The 27,292-nt window shown below is 44.4% G+C and overlaps 1 protein-coding gene and 1 long non-coding RNA gene across 2 annotated transcripts in view; one reads left to right on the top strand and one right to left on the bottom strand.

Moving 5' to 3' along the window:
• PC (pyruvate carboxylase) overlaps nucleotides 1-21,915 on the bottom strand; it is a 939,549-nt gene extending 917,634 nt beyond the window's left edge. The window contains exon 1 of the mRNA XM_077450039.1: nucleotides 21,827-21,915. The gene's annotated coding sequence lies outside the window, so the exon portion shown is untranslated. The remainder of the gene's footprint in view (nucleotides 1-21,826) is intronic.
• Nucleotides 21,916-25,141: 3,226 nt separating this feature from the next.
• LOC143942009 (uncharacterized) overlaps nucleotides 25,142-27,292 on the top strand; it is an 87,774-nt gene continuing 85,623 nt past the window's right edge. Inside the window, exon 1 of the long non-coding RNA XR_013264633.1 lies at nucleotides 25,142-25,191. This is a non-coding gene — a long non-coding RNA (uncharacterized LOC143942009). The remainder of the gene's footprint in view (nucleotides 25,192-27,292) is intronic.

The raw sequence follows: 27,292 nt of genomic DNA, 5'->3' as shown, positions 1-27,292 counted from the left end.
AGCACAGCTATTCTGCTCACAGGACATGCAGGGAGAGAGGTGAGCTGAGAGAGGGACATCAGTTTAGGGTGGTAAGCTGAGCACAATACCTGGCAAAGTTTAATGCCAGGAGGGAAGTTTATGTGGAAATATGTGAAGGGTTGGAATAGCACGAGTGTGTGTTGGAGCCCCTGCAGCGTTTGCAGCCCCCCCCCCCCCCCCCAAGCTAACATACATCTCCTAAGCAGGAACACATCACTATCTCCCCAAGCATTCTGTCCAGATAATGTGCAGTTCATTTATGACCTTTCCGTTTAACCCTGTGTTATCCAAATTCTGTTCAATGAAAAGTGTAAACTCACCACATAAACACTCTATATACAAAATAACATTCCCCAATAAAGATCAGAACACGATGTTCACATTTGCATGGAAGCACAATAGAATGAATGCTGATTATTCAGAAAATTACCGTATTTATGTTTATTGAGGATTGTTTTTTTTTTTTTTATGTACTAACAGTTAAGCTTCATACACACAATATGAAAATTGGATGAACAATACCACTTTTGAAGCGTTTGTGCATATGAGTGTATCATTTTTTTTTTGGTGGGGGAGGGGATCTTGGGTGGGAGTTCCCACACTTTTTTCCCCAGGACTTGACCCCTGCCCACATGCATAACTTTATATTTATCAACATTAAACCTCAATTGCCACATAGTTGCCCATTTACACAGTGCACTGAGGGCAGCTTGTAAGTTGGAGACATCCTGTAAGGACATTATTCCACGGCATAGCTATACAATTTAAAAAAATATTAAAAAAGTAAGGGTCCCAACACTGAACCTTGGGGTACACCACTAATAACCTTAGACCATACATAGAATAAATCATTAACATTAATCACTACTTTCTGAAATCAGTCTTTTAGACATTTTTTTTTTTAATCCATTTACAAACTGATCTTTCCAAGCCTATAGACTTTACCTTACATATTAGCCATGTGTGGGGAACTCTTCTGCAAAAATCAAATATACTACGTCCACAGCCACCCTTCTGTCAAAGGTTTTACTTACCACTTCATAAAAAGAAATCAGGTTTGTTTAACAACTTCTATCTTTCATGAATCCATGCTGGCTGTTGCTTAAAATATTTTTTCCAGCAAGAACTCATCTATGTGGTCTTTTATTAACCACTTGCTTACTGGGCACTTAAACCCCCCTCAGTCCCAGACCAATTTTCAGCTTTCAGCGCTGATGCACTTTGAGTGACAATTGCGCGGTCATACAACACTGTACCCAAATGAAATTTTTATCATTTTTTTCCCACAAATAGAGCTTTCTTTTGGTGGTATTTAGTTACAGCTCGGAGTTTTATTTTTTGCTAAACAAACAAAAAAAGATGCAAAAAAAAAAAAAAAAAAAAAAATCATGTTTTAATAGTTTGTTATAAAATTTTGCAAACGGGTCATTTTTCTCCTTCATTGAAGTGCGCTGATTAGGCGGCACTGATAGGCTGCATTGGTGGGCACTGATGGGCTGCATTGGTGGGCACTGATGGGCTGCATTGGTGGGCACTGATAGGCTGCACTGGTGGGCACTGATAGGCATAGTTAAGGCGGCACTAATAGGCACAGATAAGGCGGCACCGATGGGCACAGATAAGGCGGCACTGATGGGCAAAGATGGGCACAGATAAGATGGCACGGATGGGTGGCACGGATAAGTGGCACGGATGGGTGGCACGGATGGGCACTGATAGGTACCACAGATAGATGGGACTGATGGGCACTGATAGGTGGCACTGATAGGTGGCTCTGATAGGTGGCACTGCTGGGCACTGATGGGCGGCACTGCTGGGCACTGATGGGCGGCACTGCTGGGCACTGATGGGCGGCACTGGGGTGCAGCACCTGAGGCAGATTTTGGGTGGCACTGTGGGTGGCACTGCTGGGTGGCACTGTGGGTGGCACTGTGGGCACTGCTGGGTGGCACTGTGGGCACTGCTGGGTGGCACTGTGGGCACTATGGGCACTGCTGGGTGGCACTGACAGGGGGGCACTTACTTTATTCAGGATGGCACTGTGGGTGGCAGGTGGGCACTGGCAGGGGGCAGGTGTCCTTTTAAATTGCTGGCCGTGATCGGGACTGATGTCCCGAACACGGCCGCCGGCGAACGGCTTTTTTTTTTCTCCTCGCGCTGTCAGCGCGAGGAGGAATACTAGCCGATTACCGGCTCCGTTTTATCACATGATCAGCTGTCATTGGCTGACAGCTGATCACGTGATAAGGGGTCGGGATCGACCCCTTACACGGATCGGTGATCAGGCGAGTCTCACGGACTCGCTGATCACAGAGCGCGCCGCGCGCGCCCCTCAGGGGGCGCGCAGGCCGCTCGTAACCGGGACTACGTCAATAGACGTAGTCCCGAAAATGTGGGTCCGCGCTATTGCCGTCATTTTGCAATAGCGCGGATCCCAAGTGGTTAAACCCGCCAGTAACTCCCCGAAGTTAAACTAACAGGTCTTGTCATGGAAGGGATGCCTAACAGAGGCATCCAGCACAGAGTAAACAGGTCAATGGGCTGCACTAAAGGAATCAGGCTCAAAAGGTAAGTGAAACTATATATATTTATTAAGGATAAAGACACACGTGCAAACCAAACACAGCAAACTATGAACAAGCAAAAATGCAAATAATACACAGCAACCCCAAAACCCTAACCTAACTACCTAACTATATATACACACACATGGAAAGGGAACACATATATAACAAGGCAGGGATGAGAGACAAGGGGAAAAGGAGGCCAGGTGGAGGAAGCAGAAGCAAGGGGAGCCAAGGCAGGAATCAGGGGACAAGTCTCAGGAACCAGGTACAGGAAACAGAGTCCAGGGCAGGAAGCAAATCAGGAACAGGTTTCTGGCAACGGATCAGATCAGGCAGGGACAAGGCTTGCAGGAAGGAATTCTGAAGCAATGAGCCTCAGTGAAGGGCGGGCTTATATACTCCCAGCAATTCCACATCAGGTGCAGCTAGATCACTAGAATGTCCATTTGCTGGGAGACACCCGCTGGTGACCACCAGAACTGCAACCTTTGATGGCGAAAGAAACAGTGACACCAGCAGGCGATCCAAGCAATAACACTGTTCCCAACAGGTCTATAGTTAGTTACTTATGGGCACCACATTGGCCCTACGCCAATTCAGTGGTACCATTCCAGTCATTAACAAGTCCCTAAAAATAAAAGCCTTTTTATATTTTGTGTATTTTCTATGCTTGTGTTACTATCAACTAAACATTTGAAAATGTAAAAAAAATAAACAAAAAAAATGAAGGAATTCATTAGGGTTAGGTTTAAAAATAAGTCAGGGGTACAACAGGAAAAACATTTAAAATTAATACTTTTTCAACTTTAACACTTAATTAACAGGAATTCTTATTGGTCCAGCTTGGCACAATGCAAATATGCATATCTCATACCCGACAGACAACTGTAGAAGCTAAAAACCACTGTAATAGTTGGAGCTACAATAGTAAAAGCAGCCATCTTCTGGGTCTACTTAGCTTCTGCTTGAGCTGTTTTCCCTCTGCATACACATGGCATTCTCTTGTTGAATGAGGGTAAAATTGTGATGTCACCGCTTCTTTTCTCTACCTCATCCAATCAGAGAATACCTTGTATTCAGTGAAAAAACAAGAGCAATAATAATAAAAATAAAAAGGAGATATGGATCTAGATGATAGATAGGAATGAGCCGAACACCCCCCAGTTTGGTTCGCAGCAGAACAAGCTGCTTCAGAGGACATGTATCAATGCAAACAAAAAAAAAGTTTAAAAAAAACTGCAGTTTTTTCGGGAGCAGCGATTTTAATAAATGCTTACAGTGACACAATAAAAGTGAAATATTCCTTTAAATTTTGTACCAGGGGGTGTCTATAGTATGCCTGTAAAGTGGCGCATGTTTCCTGTGTTTACAACAGTCCCTGCACAAAATGACATTTCTAAAAAGGAAAAAAAAAAAAAAAAGTAATTTAAAAGTACTCGCGGCTATAATGAATTGTCGGTGTCGGCAATACACATACAAGTCATTGAAAAAATGCATGGGATTCCCCCACTGTCCATTACCAGGCCCTTTGGGTCTGGTATGAATAATAAAAGGGAACCCCGAACCAAAATTAAAAAAAATAAAAATAAAAAAAGGGAAGGGAAGGAAAAGGCCACCAGTACCATTTCATCAAAGCTGTGACAGGTGCGGAGTGGCGTCTCGTGGCTTGGGGCAGTCACACAGCCAGAGTCTGCGGACCCAGAAGGAAGACCGGACGAAGATGTATGCGGCCTCCAGCGGGGATGACGAGGGCTTCATTTGCAGATAAGTTTCACATAATGTGAAAGTATGCGATGCATACTAGCACATTATGCCTTTATAACTCTCGGGGGTGGTCAGGAAGGAATTTCCTCCCCTGCTGTAGCAAATTGGTTCATGCTTCGCTGATGTTTTTTCCCTTCCTCTGGATCAACTGTGGGTAAAGGTTTGTGTATATGTGATTTTTTTTTCCAACCCCCCCCCCCCCCCCCAAAAAAAATGGCAAAGCTGAGTTTACTTGTTCTTTAACTGGTAGGACCAGCAAAGAATGTATTTATACAGCAAGTGCTTATGAGCACCACTGACTGGCTTTACAAAATTGCAGGGTGAATGGGTTTACGTTAGCTCAATAAAATGATTGATAATTTGAGGGAGACCGCACTGGACAGAACTTTAGAAGGTGAACCAGCTGTCTTCAAAACTGTCACCGACAGGTGCAGTCCTTATAGAAGAAGTTGAAGAGCCACTGATGCACACGAAGCAACTCCACTATCTCCGCAAACTAAAAATATCTGTACTGTACATATTCAGCCATCATGTAATGGGTTTAGCTCACAAAGCTAACAAGTTTTCAGCTGAGTTTAAACTCTCAGAAATACTCAACTCCGCTTTCCAGCAATGCATTGGTTACATTCCTCACTAGCCACTGTCATTTTCCCCTTGGCTACTTCTGGGTGCCAAGTTTTTGGCCTCTTGATTGACTGGTTTTAAAATAATGCCATACAATGCATGCACAAGGGAGTCAGTCATTCCAGCACAGCCAGGTATCCCAGCTATGCACAGCTCAGTGTGCATTCAATAAAAGACTGCAAGCAGGAAGGCGTTTGTTATTGCAAGTCTTTCTGCAATAAAAAGCTGGCTACTCTTAGGTTTTTAATACTTAAAGTGGTTGTAAAGTCAGGTTTTTTTAATCGGAATGCATTCTGTGCATTAAGACAAAAAGCCTTCTGTGGGCAGCAGCCTGCCTCGGCCGCCCTAATACTTACCTAAAGGCCCTCTGGATCCATCAACGTTGCAGGTGTCTCGGCTGCCCGGTACGCCCCACCATTGGCTCCCACTGTTGTCAAAGTCAGTCAGCCAGTCAATGAGAAGAGAAGGGGGGGGCATGCCACAACTCCATGTCTGAATAGACACAGGAAGCTGTGACTTGGCTGGGGTGCCCCCATTAGCCAGAGTGTGTTTTGTTTTTTGCATAAATATGTGAAAACAAATATTTTAGGCCTGAAGTAGAGCTGCACGACTAATCATTAAAAAAATCGTGATTGCGATTCAAACCCTCACAATCTTAATACAACTCAGCAAAATGTTTATCAACAGCAATAAAGAGAAACGATGTATCTCTCGGTTCTTTTAGATCAAACGGGATGAACTTCCATCTGTAAAGTAGGTTAGTCTATCCACATAAAAAAAAAAAAAAAAACGAAACTTTTGACACTTGTTGGTCAAATAAAATGACTGCAAACACATTTTACAGCTGTGCTCATAAGTTTACATAATTTGAAAGAATTTATGATTTTTTGGCCATTTTTCAGAGAATATGAATAACACAAAAACTTTTCTTTCACTCATGGTTAGTGTTCGGCTGAAGCCATTTATTGACGGTGTTTACCCTTTTTAAAAATCATAATGGCAACAGAAACTACCCAAATGACCCTGATCAAAAGTTTACACACCCCAGTTCTTAAAGAGGAGCTGCACCTAAAAAAAAATATTAAAAGCCAGCAGCTACTAATATTGCAGCTGCTGACTTTTAATAATATCACACTTACCTGTCCCAGGTTCCAGCGATGTCGGCGGCAGATGACGAGCGATCGCTCGTCTCGCTGCAGCCACCGCCGCCATCCTATGTCAGGGAATCGGGAAGTGAAGCATGAGGGCTTCACTGCCCGGTTCCCTACTGCGCATGCGCGAGTCGCGCTGCGCTGGTTCCCAGCTGTGTCTCTGGGAACTGTGTGTTTCCCAGAACACAACGGGGGGGGGGGGGCGGAGCGATGCGGGGGTCTGGCCGGAAGTGGGTGCAGTTACCTGGATTATCCAGGTAACTGCACCCCCCTCCCCCCCGAAAGGTGCCGATTGTGGCACCGGAGGGGGGGAGGGATAATACTAGCGGAACTTCCCCTTTAGGGTGAAGAACCGCTTTAATACCGTGTATTGCCCCCTTTAACAACAAAGGCAGCTTGAAGTCTTTTGTGGTATTTGTGGATGAGGCTCTTTATCTAGTGATGCACCGAAATTTCGGCCGCCGAAACATATCGGCCGAAAATGCCCTTTTCGGCAATTTGCCGAAAGAGAAAAACGTCCGATAATGGAACGTGGCCTGGGTGGGAGGCGGGGCTCGGCCCCCCGCCCCTGGTGACGCCCATCATGGGGGGTGTATAGCGCAGGAGAGCCACCTCTGCCGCCTGTTTGATCACAGTGCGGGGAACATCACAGCTTTCATTTCAATAGCTGTGTGTTCCCGGCCGCGCGCCGTCACACACAGCCCCTCCCCCTTGTCCGGGCACTTAGATAGACAGATCATCCGCAGGATTGGACGGATGATCTGTCTATCAAAGTGCCCGGATAAGGGGGAGGGGCTGAGTGTGACGGCGCGCGGCCGGGAACACACAGCTATTGAAATGAAAGCTGTGATGTTCCCGTCGCTGTGATCAAACAGGCGGCGGAGGCGGCTCTCTTCCCTGCACACAGTGCACAGGCTGGCTGCAAAATGGCACACAGGCTGCAATGGGGCACACTGGCTGCAATGGGGCACACTGGCTGGAATGGGGCACACTGGCTGGAATGGGGCACACTGGCTGGAATGGGGCACACTGGCTGGAATGGGGCACACTGGCTGCAATGAGGCACACTGGCTGCAATGAGGCACACTGGCTGCAATGAGGCACACTGGCTGCAATGAGGCACACTGGCTGCAATTGGCTGCAATGAGGCACACTGGCTGCAATTGGCTGCAATGAGGCACACTGGCTGCAATTGGCTGCAATGAGGCACACTGGCTGCAATTGGCTGCAATGGGGCACACTGGCTGCAATTGGCTGCAATGGGGCACACTGGCTGCAATTGGCTGCAATGGGGCACACTGGCTGCAATGGGGCACACTGGCTGCAATGGGGGATGCCTCCTGTACCACATCCTCTGTCTCTGACCACCTCCTGTACCGTGTCCCCAGTCTCTGACCACCTCCTGTACCGTGTCCCCAGTCTCTGACCACCTCCTGTACCGTGTCCCCAGTCTCTGACCACCTCCTGTACCGTGTCCCCAGTCTCTGACCACCTCCTGTACCGTGTCCCCAGTCTCTGACCACCTCCTGTACCGTGTCCCCAGTCTCTGACCACCTCCTGTACCGTGTCCCCAGTCTCTGACCACCTCCTGTACCATGCATGCAGTCTCTGACCACCTCCTGTACCATGTCCCCAGTCTCTGACCACCTCCTGTACCATGTCCCCAGTCTCTGACCACCTCCTGTACCATGTCCCCAGTCTCTGACCACCTCCTGTACCATGTCCCCAGTCTCTGACCACCTCCTGTACCATGTCCCCAGTCTCTGACCACCTCCTGTACCATGTCCCCAGTCTCTGACCACCTCCTGTACCATGTCCCCAGTCTCTGACCACCTCCTGTACCATGTCCCCAGTCTCTGACCACCTCCTGTACCATGTCCCCAGTCTCTGACCACCTCCTGTATAAAAATATTTTTTAAAACAGTCATTTTCGGTATCGGTGCTGTATCGGTTTCGGTTTTCGGCCTAGTGTATTTTTCATTTTCGGTATCGGTTTCGGCACCAAAAAACCCATTCGGTGCATCCCTATCTTTATCTTCTCAGATGGTAAAGCTGCCCATTCATCTTGGCAAAAGGTCTCCAGTTCCTGTAAATTCTTAGGCGGTCTTGCATGAACTGCACGTTTGAGACCTTCCCAGAGTGGCTTAATGATATTGCGGTCAGGAGACTGAGATGGCCACTCCAGAACCTTCACTTTATCCTGCTGTAGGCAATGACAGGTCAACTTGGCCTTGTATTTTGGATCATTGTCATGTTGGAATGTCCAATACACAACTTCCTGGCTTATGAATGCAAATGTTCCTCCAGTATTCTCTAATAACATACTGTATTCATCTTTTTTTTTTTCATCAATTTTGCCCAAATTTCCTGTGCCTTTGTAGCTCACACATCAACAAAACATCAGCGATCCACCTCCGTGTTTCACAGTAGGAATGGTGTACCTTTCATCATAGGCCTTGTTGACTCCTCTCCAAATATAGTGTTTATGGTTGTGGCCAAAAAGCTCAATTTTGGTCTTATCACTCCAAATGCCTGTGTCAGAAGGTTTGAGGCTTGTCTCTGCGCTGTTTGGCATATTGTAAGCGGGATATTTTGTGGCATTTGCGCAGTAATGGCTTTCTTCTGGTGACTCAACCATGCAGCCCATCTTTCATCAAGTGCCTCCTTATTGTGCATCTTGAAACAGCCATACATCATGTTTCGCAGAGTCCTGTATTTCACCTAAAGTTATTTGTGGGTTTTTCTATGCATCCCGAACAAATTTTCCAGGCTGTTATGACTGAAATTTTAGTTGGTCTACCTGACCGTAGTTTGGTTTCAACAAAACCCCTCATTTTCCACTTCTTGATTAGCGTTTGAACACTGACAATTGGCATTCTAGATTCCTTGGATATCTACTTATATCTTGTTTAACTACCTTTTCCTTTGACAATTTTTTTTGCTTTCCCCATGACTCAGAATATAGAAACGTCAGTGCAGCACTGGATGAAAGATGCAAGGGTCTGTCAGGCGTCCAGACACTCATTGACCTTTTATACACGCACACGCTAATTACAAGCAAACAGATCACAGGTGAGAATGATTACATTTAAACCCTTTTGTGTCAATGTTATCGGGCCAAAATCACCAGGGTATGTAAACTTTTGATCAGGGTCATTTGGGCAGTTTGTGTTATCATTATGATTTAAAAAGAGTAAACACAGTTGATTGATAATAAATTGCTTCAGCCAAACACTAACCATGAGTGAAAGAAAAGTTTTTGTGTTATTCATATTCTCTGAAAAATGGCCAAGAAATCAAAAATTCTACCAGGGTATGTAAACTTATGAGCACAACTGTAAGTGGAAAATACCATTATCCTGGCTGAGCCTCTTTTCCCAGGGTAAGGGCCACTACTCACCCCTCTCCTAAACATGCTGAGAGCTGTGGTTTAGACCATCGGCGATCCCTTCCTGCCACCTGTCCTTGGGACTACATTTCCCATGATGCTCCCCTGCCTTCCTCCGATTCATCCCTTGTCCACAGCCAATAGAATGGAAGAGGGGACTGATGCTTTGGCAGCTGTACTTTACAGAGCCCCCCCCCCCCCCTCCTCTTCTCCTGCTCTGTGACAAGAGACAAGGGGGGGGGGGGGGTAGAGGAGACACACGCCCACAACTTCACCCTCCCTCGCCTTACATGCAGGTTCTCTGGTCTTTTGCAGTGTCGTTGAAGGGGGGGGGGGGGGGGGGGGGCGTTGACCTGCAGCCGCCCACAGCACCAGTGTCCGCCTGCTGCTTTTATCTGTTTGCGGGGACAACGACGACTCTGCAGCCCCGCTACAAATATATGTTTTTAGCAGAGACCCTACAGAATAAAATGGAGAGTATAAACAAAGTAACATTTCTTCTTAGATCAAAGGGATGAGCTTCTGCCTGTAGATAAGGGAAGTTTAACCACTTAAAAGACTAAACCTTTTTTCTGGCACTTGCTGCTTACAAGTTAAAATCAGTATTTTTTGCTAGAAAATTACTCAGAACTCCCAAACATTATATATTTTTAGCGGAGACCCTAGAGAATATTATCATAGTTAGTTTCATAGTTAGTAAGGTTGAATAAAGACACCAGTCCATCCAGTTCAACCTGAGTGAGTGTCTACAATTGTCCCTATCCCTGTACATTGCACACTCACATCAGTCCCTACCCTCAAGCAGCCCACAATCCAAGGTCCCCATTCATATACTAGGGCCAATTTTGGACAGAAGCCAATTAACCTACCTGCATGTCTTTTGATTGTGGGAGGAAACCGGAGCACCCGGAGGAAACCCACGCAGGCACAGGGAGAACATGCAAACTCCAGGCAGGTAGTGTCGTGGTTGGGATTTGAACCAGCAACCCTTCTTACTGCTAGGTGAGAGTGCTAACCACTACACCACTGTGCTGCCCTATATTTTATAATTATCACTACCCTTAGTAAATCAACCCCTATGTTATGTCACACTCTATTTGCACAGTGGTCTTTCAAAAGCATTTTTTTTCTTTTAGGAAATAAATACACTTCAAATGAATATAAAAAAATTAAACAAAAATAAAAAATAAACCATAAAGTAAGCACAATTTTCTGTATAAAACGTAAAAGATGATGTTACACTGAGAATTGTGAGAGAATTGTGATCTTTATTCCAAGCAAAAAATAAATAAATTGTGATTCTCGTTTTAACCAGAATTGTGCAGTTCTAGCCTGAAGATAGCATAAAACCCCAAAACATTATCCAGATACCCTAGAGCAGGCATATGCAATTAGCGGACCTCCAGCTGTTGCAGAACTACAAGTCTCATGAGGCATAGCAAGACTATTACAGCCACAGTCATGACACCCAAAGGCAGAGGCATGATGAGACTTGTAGTTTTGCAACAGCTGGAGGTCCACTAATTGCATATCCCTGCCCTAGAGAATAAAAGAGCGGTAGTTCCAATTTTTTATGTCAGGGTAGATAGACTAGGAGTTAGAAGGGGATATGAGCAGATTTAAGAGAAGATGGTTATAGCCTGGGCTTACTCTAACTCAGTGAACCCTAGGGTGCCTGTAAAATGGGGGAAGTGCATGCCCTGATTATCACATGGGCTCAAGCTGCACTGTCAGTTACTTTTTGGAGGGAGGAAGGAGGAGGGGAGTGGCTCAACACCTTATGGACACAACCATCTGATAGAGAGCAGCGTGTAGATGCCACTAGGAGTGCCCAGGCATAGGTGCATCCTGTGAAACACTGTATAGACAAAGGAGACACCTCAAACCACCAACCAGGAAGCAGAGTATTTTCAAAAGGGGAAATCAAAGAAATCAAAGCATTTGAAAGAAAGACACAAGATTCCTGGTAGGTGCTGACATGTGCAACGTTCCTATGGATTTTTCTGTAAGGCCTCTTTCCTACGGACTGTCTGTTCAGGTCCACCTGTCAGTTTTTTAGGCAGACCTGAACGGACGCTCCATAGACCTCTATGGATCGTCGGATATCAGCGGTGACATGTCCGCTGACATCCGACCTGCTCCGATCCGAAAAAGTGTGACGGAGAAAAAACCTTAAGGGTTTTATTATCACTTTCAGGCTGGGTTCAAACTTATGCGAATTTCCCTGCATCCAATTCACATGACAGGAGAGTGTGATCGGCTCTAAATGAAGCCGGTTCACACATCTCCAGGGTAGTGGTAGAGTGCACAGCAGGAGGGCCCTGTATGTTTTTATCTTAGTTTCAGGTCCAAACTCAGGAAAGAAATAAAAATAAAATGAATAAATCTGACCTGAAACAGAGAATAGGGACACACCGGACCCCTGCTGTGCCCCGCGACCACACATAATGTGCACCCATCCTAAAGCTAAATTTCAGGTAAACAGCTAAATATAAAGATAAAAAACATACGAGAGCTGTTTTAGCTGCTAAAGGATTGCATTTCTGCCCATCCAGTCCTGATAAATGTGGTTAAAAAAAAAGGAAAGTGCGTATAAGAACCTGGGTCTGCATGGGCTCACAGGGCAAAGCAACAAGCTCACTTTAACTCTTTTGTTGCCATTGATGCTTTTTTTTTTTTTGTAAACACACTCCCGACAGCTACAGGTTAGTAAAAAGCGTTTTTAGTCAGGTTTTTTTTTTTCCTTTCTAGTAATGTGTAGTTAAGAGGTCTAGTAAATTAGTTAAGAGGTTGGTGGAGGTGGCAACTGTATCCCAGAGTGTGTTTTTAAACTTTAGCAGCGCAGTAAATACAGTTAGCCTTGCATTACACTAGTTTACATTAAATCTCTGCTCCCAAAAGATTTACCTGCTTGTAGACAAGTATCTCATTACGATTATGTTCATTTTTATGTGCTGCAAACAACATAGCCAATAAGTGGCGAAATCTATTAGATTTATTCACCCACGTACAGCAATGTTTCTCAACTCCAGTGCTCAAGTACCCCCAACAGATCATGTTTTCAGGCTTTCCAATTTTTGCACAGGTGATTTGATCAGTTTCACTGCCTTAGTAATTATCACAGCCATTTCATCTGAGGGAAATCCTGAAAACATGACCTGTTGGGGGTACCTGAGAATTGGAGTTGAGAAACATTGCTCTATAGCAGCCATTCTCAACCAGGGTTCTATTAAAACCCTAGGGTCCCTCCAGAGGTTGCTGGGGGTTCCTTGAGCTGTGGCTAACGGACCTCCCATTTGATGGTTTCTTTATAGAACCAGGTAGCATGGCATCAATCCAATGATCTTTGATGCTATCAGTAACAGTGGCATTCTAACCAGCTCTGTAAGGGGGCATTCTTCCTACTGACCACCAACGTATGGGACACTTTCCTAATTCCTAATTACTCCCGATGGACTAATCCCAAAGGTTCCTTGAGATGTGAAAATCACTGCAAGGGTTCCTCTAGGGTAAAAAGCTTGAGAAAGACTGCTCTTTAGCAGTGAAGGCGAACCTTGGCACCCCAGATGTTTTGGAACTTTATTTCCCATGATGCTTGACTACACTGCAGAGTGTATGAGCATGGGAAATGTAGTTCCAAAACATCTGGGGTGCCAAGGTTCGCCATCACTGCTCTATAACCTTAGTTCCAGGCCCATTCATTTCCCCACCTGGAGGAATCTTACAATGAGCCACCCATTCATTCTGAGCTGGTTGTCAATGAACAAGAGAAAGGGCCCTGTATGATTTTTCTGAAATTTGATTCTGTGTGTTGTGAAATGCTATAGTAGATCTTGTGCACTGAAAAGATGTAAACTGATTGCAGCCGTTTGAATCAGTCTAGACTGAAAAGTACACAGCCTTGTTTTGTAAAAATAAAAAAAAAATAACAGATACAGATGTAGGCTGCTGTAAACAGATGATCACATCCGCTCACCCATAGATGTCTATACATTGTGGTTCAGTCTGGATCTGTCCGACAAACTGACTGACAGATCTAGACTGAACGCCTGTGTGAAAAGGACCTTTGTGTACACTCAGAAAAAAACATTATTGCCAAGCATTTTGAAGAAGAGACAGACATACAATGTCTCCTCTGCATTCTGCAATAAAAATGAAAAAAACAAAAAAAAACAAACACACACACACACACACACACGTCAGCCAGTAATGTTTTACAACGGTAAAAAAATCTTTGAAGTATATCTAAACCAAAGGACAAAAATTTAATATATTAAAGCTCACCAGACTTTGTGCATATAATGCCTGCTTTAGTTTTCTTTATTGTTCAGACCAAATAAATTTTCTTGAAGTACAGAAAAATTCCAGATGATCCTCCTAGAAATTCAGTGTCCTGTGTACTCAACTGAAACTTCATACAATGCAACCAACATTCCTAACTAGCTGTGAAACACAAAACCACCACCCTCTAGGTCAACCATTTTCCCCCAGGGTTCCTCCAGAGGTTGGTAGGGGATGCTTGGGAAACGAGTTATGAACCTCTCATCTGCCTGCAAAGGTCTGAGCTAGCAGCACAAACCCATTCTTTTTGCAGTTTATAAGGCTGGCATTCTGACCATGAATGTAAGGGGTATTCTTCTCACTGAAGGATTACTTTTAAAAGAGGTTCCAAAAGACCTCAAATAATATAAAAGGGTTCCTCTCAAGTAGAGCTGCAAGATTTTGGCTAAAATGAGAATCAAAATTTTGTTTTCTTAAAATAAAGATCACAATTCTCTTGGCGTATTCATTGAAGTGTATTTTTTCCTAAAAGGAAAAAATTGCGTTTGAAAGACCGCTGCGCAAATACAGCGTGACATAATATTCTCTAGGGTCTCTGCTAAAAAATATATAATGTTTGGGGGTTCCGAGTGATTTTTGATTTTAACTTGTAAGCAGCAAGTGCCAGAAAAAGGTTTTAAGTGGTTAAACTTCCCTCATCTACAGACAGAAGTTCATTCCTTTAAGCTAAGAAAAAAAAAACGTTACTTTGTTTATACTTATCCATGATGTTGTGATAAAACAACATATAAATATTTTTTTTTTGTGAGAACTCTCTGCACTTGTTAGAAAGAATCGTGAAATGCTGTTTTGAAGATTGGGAATGGAAAAGAAAAATGATTTTGATTCTTAATGATTAATCGTGCAGCTCGACTCATGTAAAAAGGTTGCTCTATGTAATGGATATGAGAAGAGGAGGTGTGTGTGTCCAATCAAGAGCAGCCTAGGGAGACAACAGTACTCCACCATAGGTACAATACAGTGAGTGCCCAATGTAACCCAGGACAGGAAGTGTGTTACTGGCAGAATCACCAAGTGAAATAAAAAAAAAAAAAAAAAAAGCGCCATAAAAAAATAAAATTGCAGCAACCACATCTGACATGATTTTCTATCTAGTTAGGGCTGCTCTCTCACTGGATCCTAAGAAAAATGTCCTGAAGGAGTGAAACGCGTCAACCTTGTTGAACATGTGATATGCAATTGGTAAGATCTATGATATACTATGTAATGTGGTACTAACGTGCATATTTGTGGGGAATTCCTGAATATATTCCCACTCTCTTTTAGAAAAATGCATTTAAATTGAATAAAAATGTGTATTGGGTTTTAAATATTATTGTGTGATCCTCTGTACCAGTAAAGTCTGTTGCTCTTTTTTAGTTTTTGCCGTACCTTGGGAGGATGTGGTACATAACTTTGGTAGCAATCACATAATATTCACATCTAATGTCTGTTAAACTGCAATTTAATACATTTTTGTTTTTGGGTTCAGAATCAGATATGACATGAATTACATATATGAGAACAAGTTGGCTACTTTTAATTCAAAGATTCTTACCATACTGCACAGCCAGGACAGCGAAAGCACTCCTCATAACAGCTAATTTACAGCCGTCTGCTCACTGGACCATGAAAATGCTTTACACGTTCACTTTCCTTTCTATGCACTGGTTCTATAAGCTACCTATTAGGAATGGGCTCGGGTGTGTTATTCGAAACCCCACTCCAGTCAGGAAGCAGACACTGCACAGCACTAATCACAGGCAGTGAGACATTTCCTGGGCCGCAGCTGCACAGATTGGGAAATGTCTCACTGCCTGCGATTAGCACTGTGTATTGTCAACTTCCTGGCGGGATCGGGCACGTGGGGTTTCAAACACGCCCAAACCCATCACTACTGCCTATATCCTTGATTCCAGTTTCCCCATGAAAATTTTGACCATGCAATGCAGCATAGCCTAATTTTCCACATGGACTGAGGCCCTAGTCGAATTCCTGTTGTGCAGAAGATTGTAGGAAATATCAATACAGATTTTATAGTTATTCTAGCAGCATTTTGAAAATACATATACATTTTAAAGTGGAACTCCAGACAGCTAATTTTTTGCAGGACATTTGACTTTAAGAAGACACCTGTAGAGAGGGATATATGAAAGCTGCCGCTTCTCATCAATTCTTGGAAATGCTATTTGCCTGGCTGGCTGTCTTTAGCACTAAGTAATTGATTAGGTAGAAGAATGCAGCAAGTGAACTCCTAATCAGCATGCCTGTCACTAACTGAAACCATAGAATCTGCATGAAAATCATGCATCTAAAACAGGGTCAGCAACCTCCAGCTGTGCCAAAACTATGAATCCCATAAGGCATTGCAAGACTGACAGCCACAGGCATGACTTCCAGAGGCCTCATAGGATGTGTCACTTCCCCATGGTTTGAGTGCCAGGGCTGCCTACCCCTGATTTACATTTGCAAAAGGAGAAGTCAGTAACTGCAGTCTGCTCATTTCCACTAGTACAGTTTTCCTCAAGGCCCCTTTCACACTTGTGCGACCAGAAACTTGTGCGATTTTGCTGTGACTTAAAGCAATCCCTGTGTAATCTTGAGGTCTTTGGACCTCAAGCTGCATCAAAGTCAGACCAAAGTAGTGCAGGGACTACTTTGAAGTTGCACAGATATGAATGGTACTTATTGGAAATCATGGGGTAGGACTGATCATGTGATTTTGCAGTCTCAAGTCGCACAAGTGTGAACGGGGCCTTAATGATTAGAAACAGGCGTTTGTTACATTTGCCTGTAGTCTCCAGAATATATGATTTACTCAGATGTCACAAAAACAAAACAAGTGCAAATATCAGTAATCTATACAACAAATGATAAATCTCAAACAAACCCTGAGCAAAGGTAAAGTTTCCTTCCCTTTCCATGCTTTACTTCCTAACACTGAAAAGTCTTCTTAACACAAAGTATTCTCATGTCTCAAAAATAATAGGGTTATTTCATGAGAGTAGGCAGAGCCATACAAATCCTTTTTTTAGGCTCCCTGGCAAGATACACTACTAGAGCCCCTGGTGTATAGTGCAAATATACCCTAATATCACAGAGCCATTTATTACAAACTGTTTACAGCTATTTGGCCATTATCAATGCAGTATACGGAACCATGGCTTCTATGGGATTATGGATTGAGACCCAATGAGACAGACAGTCCTGGTTTACATTTGTGAGCTGTGGGAAACCTGGCAATTCAGTGCTGGTTCCAGCATCACACCTGGCTGGTTCATGCTGACATCTGTGAACCCCTGGGGTGTCAATGTGAAGTTGGACCCCTTTCACACTGGGGCGGTGCAGGCGTCGGCGGTAAAGCGGCGCTATTTTTAGCGGCGGTATGCGGCTGCTAGCGGGGCAGTTTTAACCACCGCTAGTGGCCGAAAAAGGGTTAAATCCCCACGCAAAGTGCCGCTCCAGCGGTATAGCCGCGCTGCCCCACTGATTTCAATAGGTAGGAGCGGTGAATACACTGCTCCAAAAGATACAGCTAGCAGGACTTTTTTCACCGTCCTGCCAGCGCACCGCTCCAGTGTGAAAGCGGACGATTTTTTCAGGTGCTACACAGACCTGAAAACTGCCCCAGTGTGAAAGGGGCCTTAATGACACCACCCAGATCGGTTTGCAGATCCCAGTGAAAACTGTCAAACAGTGCAGGAATTGGATCGCATAGGTGTGAACATCCATGCGATCCGATTCCAGTGCGGACCAAAAAAGGGTCCTGCACTATTTTGGTGCGAATGCGATTTCAGACAGTTTGTATGGCTGAATTTGCATAGCACAGACATCGCATGTTATCTGCAAAGCACATGCGATGTCTGCGATCACACAAGTGTGAACACAAACAAAAACTGTGAAAAGGGCTGAGGAAGGGGGCTTGTCCACAAAAATGCTCGTACCTGTATGTCACATGCCCCTGCTTGAGGGGAGCAGCAACTTTGTGGGCTACAGCGAGCATTGAGGTTTTCTTCACCTGTGCCAACATGAGAGCATCTTCCACCAGGGCAAAAATGGCCAGTGTACTTGGAACCATAATCTTTACTATGTCTGGCCAAAAAAGTCTGGCCTTGCCAGTGAAGCTAGAAATGGTTTACTAAGGTTTGTTTTCTCAGAGGCCAAACCAAAAAGAAAAACAAATCACTTAAATAGGTGTTGATACTTTTGTATTATTAAAATGACTTTAAGTATATTTATCAACACTTCATGTTTATTACAAGACAGCCAAAAGAAAAGTACTTATCAAAAGTAAACAGTGTCACATGAGGAGATGGCAAAGCTGTTATATCAACAACAAAGAAAGTACTCCTTTACTTCAGAAAACGCACCAAAGCTGCCGGGCAAAAAAACGGAAGTCTATGGTAACACACGGGGAACCTGTGGGTACACTGCACTTGCAGGGCGGGAAAAACCACACCACATCAGTGGGAAGGCACCCTTAGGCTAGGTTCACAAATATATGCTAATCACTCACATTCCCTGGCCTGCTGCTCTATAGCAAGATACTTGGGGGCGCCATTGATTCTTAAAGGCACCCAAATGAATTGGAAAACAAGGTGAGTTTTCGGGTGCATGAAACCACATGGAGCTGCAATCCCATATGGTTTTATGCATTCCATGTTTTGAAAAGAGGGTCAGGGACTTTTTTCCCTACGGGTAAAGCGGACCATTCAAGTGACCAGGCTTCACAGGACCTACACAAGCGTGAACCTAGCCTTATGAGTGATTAGTAGAGTAAAGCCCCTTTCACACAGACTATCTCCAGAAAAGTGGATCTCACTTCTGGGACACTAGTTTCTTTTTTAACTGAAGCTACCCATACCTATATTAGATCCATGGGCATTTACATCAGACTAACTCGGATCTGTCAAATTTTGGTCCAAAAAAAAAAAAAAAAAAAAAAAACAGAAAAGGACGCAGATCTCTTCCATTTTTTTATAGACCTATAAGGCTTACCTGTAGGTACTGGAAATATCTCCTAAACCTGCACAGTTTAGGAGACATTTACCATCGGCACAAGCACACTAAAGAAAGGTAACGCTCAACATAAGCTGTTTCTAAGGGGGTTATGCCATGACCTGCAGCTCCCACCAATCACAGAGCCGGAGTCCACAGCCCCGGAAGGAAAAGGGGTGAAGATGGATGTGGCCACCAGCGGGGACATCGAGGGCTTCGTTTGCAGGTTAGTGTAACATAATGGGTTAGTATGCGATACATACTAGCCTATTATGCTTTTACATTGCAGGGGAAAAATTATGAAATAAAAATTATCAGGGTTTACTTCCTCTTTAAATGCATTGTTCACACTTGCCTTTACTACTTCCCTGAAAAGTGATCTGCGGTTGATCTCTTTAAAGGTTGGTTGACAGGCAGCTGTCAGATGATATGTTGGCTCCTTTCCACTTGTCTAAACATTTTTAATTTTTACCTACAGGTAAGCTCAGGGCTGTGGTTAGAAATCATGGGGCCCCATACAGCCTTAAGCCTTGTACACACGGTATGATTGTTGGCAGGGAATTGCCTGTTGACAGACTGTTGTCCTAAAATCTTAACGTTAGTGCGCTCCTTTTGACAATTGTTGTCCAATTTTCAGTTAACAAAATGTTGGATGACTGGCTAGTACATTTTTAATGGACAACAGCTTGACGTCAGATTTTCAAATGGTCAGTACACAAATCCGTCACACAAAAGTCAAAATTACAAACATGCATGCTCAGAATCAAAGCTCAAACACCAAAATAGCAGAAGGGGTCCAAAAGGTGGCGCTCAAGAGCTGAAATTTCTTGTAGTGCTACGTTTGTGTTTCTGGCACGACAATTGCGTACCTTTAGTATGCAAGACAAGATCCTGGCACATGCCCTTTTGATAGGAATCAGACGCACGGTTGGCCAACAAGTGTACCGTGTGTGCGTAACTGACATCCCCCCCCCCCCCCCCCCAAAAACAAAAAATCTAAATAAATTACATTTGTGCTAAAATGATGTTTGCAATTGGAACTGCATGATTCTGGCAAAAATGAAAATTCAATTTTTTTGCTTGGAATACAGATCATGAGTCTCGTGGGGCAACATTTTTCATATTATACAAAAAAAATATTGGGCCAACTTTACTGTTTATATAAATTTTAAGATTTCCCATCGCCCCCCACCCCCCTATTGCGATCTTAAACCATTTTCACAATTTTATGCAGAGTTCTCTGCTCAAGCCTACAGCTGTCACAAACCAAAACCTGGCAGTCTGCCAAGTTCTCAGCCTGAGCCAACTATAAACATTGTAACATTTCATGCTTTAGATCAAAGGAATGAACTTTGGTCTGTTAATGAGCTCAGTTTAACCACTTAAAGACTAAACATTTTCTGACACTTTTTGGTTTCAAGGTAAAATAATTTTTTCTAGAAAAATTACTTAAAAACACCCAAAACATTATTTTTGCAGAGACCCTAGAGTATAAAATGGTGGTTGTTGAAATATTTTATGTTACACTGCATTGTGCAGCGGTCTTTTAAATGCAATAAAAAAAAAAAAAAAAAACATACACTTTAGTTTAAAAAAGTTAGCCCAATTGTTTTTGTAGAATATGAAAAATGTTGTTACGCCACAAAAAGGGTGATCTTTATGCTAAGCAAAAAAAATAAATTGTGATCGTCATTTTGGCCAGAATCGTGCAGTTCCAATTGGGACCATTGCATTTTATAACAAACGTAATTCACGGGGGCCCATACAACCTAACAGCAGCCCCGAGCTTACCTGTAGGTAAAAATGTTTAAACAAGCAGAGAGGAGGCAACATATCATCTCACAGCCGGCTGTCAACTGACCTCTAAAGAGATCTACTGCAGATCACTTTTTTTGGGAAAAGGCAAGTGTGAACAATCCCCTAAAAAGGTAAACCCTGATAAGTTTTACTTCCTCTTTTTTCCTCCTGCAAAATAAAAGCATAATAGCCCATTCATTATGTTGCACTTAAGACTCCTTTCGCATTACAGGCGCTACAGCGCTAAAAATAGCACCTGTAAAGAGCCTCTTTGTCTCTCCAGTGTGAAAACCCGAGGGCTAGAGCGGTGCACTTGCAGGACGGTAAAAATCTGCAAGCCACATCTTGGCAGCACTGTAGGAGCAGTGTACACACCACTCCTGCCCATTGACAATTGGGCAGCGGCACTTTACGGGCGGTTTTCCCCCCTTTTTTGGCTGCTAGTGGAAATGAAAAGTGCGCCGTTAAAAACCGAGTCGCTTTCAGCGTGAAAGTGCTCTTGCCTGCACACGAAGCCCGCAAAGCCCCCGCTGGTAGCTGCATCCATCTTCCTTCCGGGGCCGTGGACTCCGGCTCTGTGACTAGCAGGAGCCGCTGGTCACGGCACGATCGTTACATTTCTTCAGCGCACATGTGCCAATGACAGCGCAAGAGTAGATGGTAAATATCTCCTAAAGCGTGCAGATTTAGGAGATAATTCCAGCACCTACAGGGAAGTCTTATTATAGGCTTGCTTGTAGGGAAAAGTGGTGGAAGTAGGTTTACAAGCACTTTAACATGCTGTACTATCATTCCCCTGTACAGATCCATCACATACCTTCTGCTTATATAGAATATTAGCCTATTACCCAGAAAACTTAAAAGAAGGATGACAAAGTGATCAGTGACAGCAAATATAGGGACAAGGGTAGGAATAAGGAGAGGAATGTGCAGAGCATGAGAAGCAGGCAGGATGCCATGTCCGGGGAAAATAACTTTCCAGCTGCAGGTGAAATCCTGTACGATGCCCACAAGTCTGACAAGCAGCCCTGGGCACGCACTATTCTCTCCTAATTGTAGACAGCACGCTCCTATGGCCGGGCACACAACACTCCTCACATGGCCCGTCCACGAGTCCCTCTGTCTTCCCTCAATGAACACATCATCCTAAGCCACGTCTCCACACATATCCCGCACCAACCCCACCACCGGCTCACCTCCGTACTCCTCAGCTCGCGCCCAGCTCCCCAACCAAGCCAGACACGCCTCCCCGTTGCTGGACGCTCCCACTCGTCCGACGCACAAAACTAGGTGGAGTGCGGCAAGCACCTTGCGGCCATTTTAACTAAGGGCAAAGCGTACTTTCCTAGCGATACATAACACTTCAAAACAAAGCACAATAAATTAAACCAGAACAGTGTGTACCCAATCAGAGTACAACCGCTGACCCATTTTTTAATGCAGATGATATATCTCTGGAGGAGTGCACTACACAACTTTACGAGAGTGCTATATATAAGCGCCGCCATCTTTATTCCGCCGAGAGGGGCGGGGAACAGATCACAGTTGTCACTCACCGCCATGCTCTTTGGAAATCTAGTGCAGCGCCTTCTATTGGCTGCGGGGGTCGTTACAGTAAAGTGACAGCACGCTATAGCACATTAATCGCCCATTGGTCATCCTATACTGACCCGGCCCCCTAAAACTCCCCCTATATAATTCTGCGGAATGTGTGACACCGTATATAGTATACATGTATATATATCACAAACTAAACACACTTCTAAGATCATTCAGATCAATATCCTAAACTTGTGCTTAGTTTGTGACAGATATTTACTTGCTTGCAAAATAATTGAAATATATATAATGATTTTATATAATTTTTGATCACAGATATTTTTAACTACCTCAATACTGGGCAGTGGGAACTTTCACCCCCTTCTTGCCCAGGCCAATTTTCACCTTTCAGCGCTCTCACACTTTTAATGACAGCTACTCAGTCATAAAACGCTGTACCCATATGACATTTTTTTTTTTTACATAAATAGAGCTTTCTTTTGGTGCCATTTAATCGCCATAGGGTTTTTTATTTTTGGCACAACAAATGAAACGAGACCGATGAAAAAATGCATTTTTCAGGAGTACTAAACTGCATATTGGGATGATGGGATTATTGGCTGCAATACTGAGAACTCTCACTAGATGTCAGTGTACTTTATACATACATATATATGGTGATGACTCTGTTGCTTCTCAAAATATGTTATTCTTTCCTACAGTGCTTGATACAATGTTGGAAGAAGCAGTTGCTAATGTTTAAAGCGGGCTTCCACTCTAAAGTGGAACTTCCGTTCATCGGAACCCTCCCCCCTCCGGTGTCACAGTTGGCACCTTTCAGGGGGGAGGGGGGTGCAGATACCTGTCTAAGACAGGTATTGCACCCACTTCCGGGCATAGACTCCCACGGGAGTCTATGCTGTTTCCTGTCCCTCCGCGCTGTCTGCTGGGACACACACAGGTCCCAGAGACAGCGCGGACCATTCCCATTGTGCTGCGCGACTCGTGCATGCGCAGTAAGGAACCAGGAAGTGAAGCCGCAACGCTTCACTTCCTTCCTGATTGGCGGCGGCAGCAGCCGAGAGCCGAGCGATCAATCGATCGGTCTCGGCTGCCGACATCGCTGGATCCTGGGACAGGGGAGTGTCCATTTATTAAAAGTCAGCAGCTGTAGTATTTATAGCTGCTGGCTTTTAATATTTTTGTTTCCAGTGGAATCCCTCTTTAACTATTCAATTGATATATATATATATATATATATATATATATATATATATATATATATATATATATATATATATGGAGATGTAAAACAGAATCATTATAAATTATACAGAAGTAATGGAAAATTTACATTTGACCTGTTTTTGCTGGGAATATGGGTAGAATTATTATTTCTCATGGGGTTTATGGGAGGAATATCATGTTAACACCTGACAATGAACATATTTAACCACTTCAGCCCCAGAAGGATTTACCCCCTTCCTGACCAGAGCGCTTTTTGCAATTCGGCACTGTGTCGCTTTAACTGACAATTGCGCAGTCGTGCGACATGGCTCCCAAACAAAATTGACGTCCTTTTTTTCCCACAAATAGATCTTTCTTTTGGTGGTATTTAATCACCTCTGCAGTTTTTATTTTTTTCGCTATATACAAAAAAAGAGCAACAATTTTGAAAAAAGCACATTATTTTTTCTTTTTGCTATAATAAATATCCCCAAAAATATATAAAAAAAATTTTTTTTCCTCAGTTTAGGCTGATACGTATTCTTCTACATATTTTTGGTAAAAAAATTGCAATAAGCATTTATTGATGTGTTTGCGCAAAAGTTATAGCTTCTACAAAATAGGGGATAGTTTTATGGCATTTTATTTTTTATTATTTCTTTTACTAGTAATGGTGGCGATCAGCAATTTATATCATGACTGCGACATTATGGCGGACACATTGGACAATTTTAACACATTTTTGGGACCATTGGCATTAATACAGCAATCAATGCTATAAAATTGCATTGATTAAAGTAAAAATGTCACTGGCAGTGAAGGGGTTAACCACTAGGGGGTGGGGAGGAGTTAAGTGTGTCCTAGGGGAGTGCTTCTAACTGTCTGGGGGATGGGCTGTGTGTGACATGACACTGTTCGCTGCTCCCGATGACAGGGAGCAAACGATCAGTGTCCTGTCACTAGGCAGAACAGGGAGATGCTATTTAGATTGGCATCTCCCGGTTCTTCAGTTCCGTGACACGATCGTGGGTATCCCCGTGGTGATTGAGTCCGCGGGTCCCGTACAGGTACATTATTTTGCCCAGTCATGCCATTCTACCGACATATATTTGCTGACAGCGTTCGGCAAGTGGTTAACCCACCATTGGTAATAATATGCATATAATTATTTTTCTACATTGCGATTATGGGTGGAATATTGTAGTTAAAAATACATAGGAATATATTTAACCCATTACTGATAATAATATGCATATCGTTATTTTTCTACATGGGGATTATGGGTGGAATATCACAGTTAAACCTACATAGGAACATATTTAACATATTTCATATACGAATATACATATAATTATTTTTCTACATGGGGAAAATGGGTGGAATCATAGGCGTGCCCACAGGGCATGCCGGGGGGGCCCAGGCACACCCTAATCATCCCTGTGCTCTGTCTGTGTTTCACACCTTGTGTTTTGTGCTGACTGCCTGCAACATGTCCCTATGTAACTCAGTCACCAACACTGCCTGGGGTCGGGTCCAGCCAGCAAAAACAGCTGTGTGCTGTAAGTGGGAGGATTGGGCAGGGAGGGAACTAGGACCACAGCCGGGAAGTAACTCAGCCGGGAGCCACATTTACTATTGCAGCTTCTATAGTTCTGGCTGCAGGTCCCACAGGTGACGGCGGAGTGATCTACATCTGCACTCAGCCCCCCCCCCCCCCACCTTTCTCTGCCTTATAAGCAGCAGACTAGCCTGGATAGCGGCAGGCGAGTGGCTTCAGGCAGCCTGCTAGAGCAAGGTGAGTGAATGAGAGAGACAGCACTGAGCAGGGCAGTGGATGGGCAAACAATACACCTTATATATATATATATATATATATATATATATATATATATATATATATATATATATATATATATATACTCTACATGTCTATAAAAAATAAATCCCAAGTGTACAGGGGCGGACTGACAACTCATGGGGCCCCCGGGCCAGGGGCGGATCCAGAGTCTAGTCTCGGGAGGGGCACTGCCAGAAAATACGTTTTTTTTTTGCGGGCAATTTATCGGGGACATGGCTGGTGCTAGCGTTTCAATCATGACGGCACCATGGTTAATATGGTGTCAGGATGTTGGAAGCGCATTATTTTTATTATTACATTGTTATATAGAATGTTATATAAAATGAAATGGTTCAACTCACCATAATGCAGAATCAGTGAGAGCCCAGAGTGTGTCACCTGCCACCAGTTGCAGATCGTCACTTGCCATGCCACACGTTGCGGACTGTCACTTGCCACGCCACCTGCCACCAGATGCGGATTGTCACTTGCCACGTCACCTGCCACACGTTGCAGATTGTCACTTGCCACCAGATACGGATTTCCATGTCACCTGCCACACATTGCGGACTGTCACTTGCCACGTTACCTGTCACACGTTGCAGATTGTCACTTGGCACGTCACCTGCCACACGTTGCAGATTGTCACTTGCCACACCATCTGCCACCAGATACAGATTTCCACGTCACCTGCCACATGTTGCGGACTGTCACTTGCCACGTCACCTGCCACATGTTGCAGATTGTCACTTGCCATGTCACCTGCCACACTTTGCAGATTGTCACTTGCCACGTCATCTGCCACCAGATACGGATTGCCACTTGCCATGTCACCTGCCACACATTGCAGACTGCCACATCATCTGCCACATGTTGCAGATTGTCACTTTCCACGTCATCTGCCACCAGATACGGATTTGCACATCACCTGCCACACATTGCGGACTGTCACTTGCCACGTTACCTGCCACATGTTGCAGATTGCCACGTCACCTGCTACACGTTGCGGATTGTCACTTGCCACGTCACCTGCCACCAGATACAGATTGCCACTTGCCATGTCACCTGTCATTTGTTGCCAATTGTCACTTGCCACGTCACTTCCCTGCTGTCGGGGCGGAGGGAGTGATTGTGATGAGTATGGACAAGATGGAGGGATGAGGTGATGCAGGTAGGAGGGGCCAGCACACTCAACAAACTCAGGGGCGGACGCATAAAGGGAAGATTGCTGGCGCTCTGCCTCTGTCACACAGTGCCCCTATAGTGTCATATTTTGCTCCCCATCACAGAATGCTCCGGAAGTGATGTTGCAGCCAGAAATTTAGCACTGCGCATGCACGATGCGTTCCAAACACTTGCGCCATGCGTTTCAAATGATTTGCAACAATGCAGACCAGTGAAACAGTCAGATAATGTCAGAGAAGTGAGGGGAGGTAATCCCCTCCCTGAGCCACAGTTACCTGCTCTCTCTTCGCCGCTCTGTCTAAAGTTAATGTCACGATTACCTCCCCTCACTTCCGTGACATTATCTGACAGTTTCACTGACCTACATTGTCGGAAACCCTCTGAAACGCATGTGCAAGCATTTGGAACGCATCGCGCATGCGCAGTGCTAAATTTCTGGCCGCAACGTCACTTCGGGAGCATTCTATGATGGGGAGCAAAATATGACACTACACCGCTCCTCCAGGCAGCTCCTGTCACGTGACGTCGGCTCTGAGTCTGAGACTCCGAGTCTGACGTGAGTCACGTGACTGTCTCAATGACATCACTCGTTGCTAGACGCCAGGCGGGCAGGCGCTAGCAACGAGTGCAGGGTTGCCAAGCCAACGGCTCAGCTCCACCCACCTCCTAGCTCCTCCTGGTCCAGTCCCGCTGTGTAATACACCAGAGTCTCTCTCTCTCTCTGCGCCGCTGATCGCTGATGAGACAGAGAGAGAGACTTGGGCATAGCAGCGCTGCAGCCTGCAAGTCAGTCGGTGACAGTGTGATATTTTCGGGGGGGGCAATTGTCCTGTTGCCCCCCCCCTGGATCCGCCCCTGCCCCGGGCAATAGGAG

Source organism: Lithobates pipiens, unplaced genomic scaffold (genome assembly GCF_037356315.1).
Source record: "Lithobates pipiens isolate NorthernLeopardFrog02 unplaced genomic scaffold, aLitPip1_a1.2 Scaffold_10, whole genome shotgun sequence".
Classification (NCBI taxonomy): domain Eukaryota; kingdom Metazoa; phylum Chordata; class Amphibia; order Anura; family Ranidae; genus Lithobates; species Lithobates pipiens.
The sequence above is the reverse complement of the archived record's forward strand: the minus strand, read 5'-3'. Positions and strand labels throughout refer to the sequence as shown.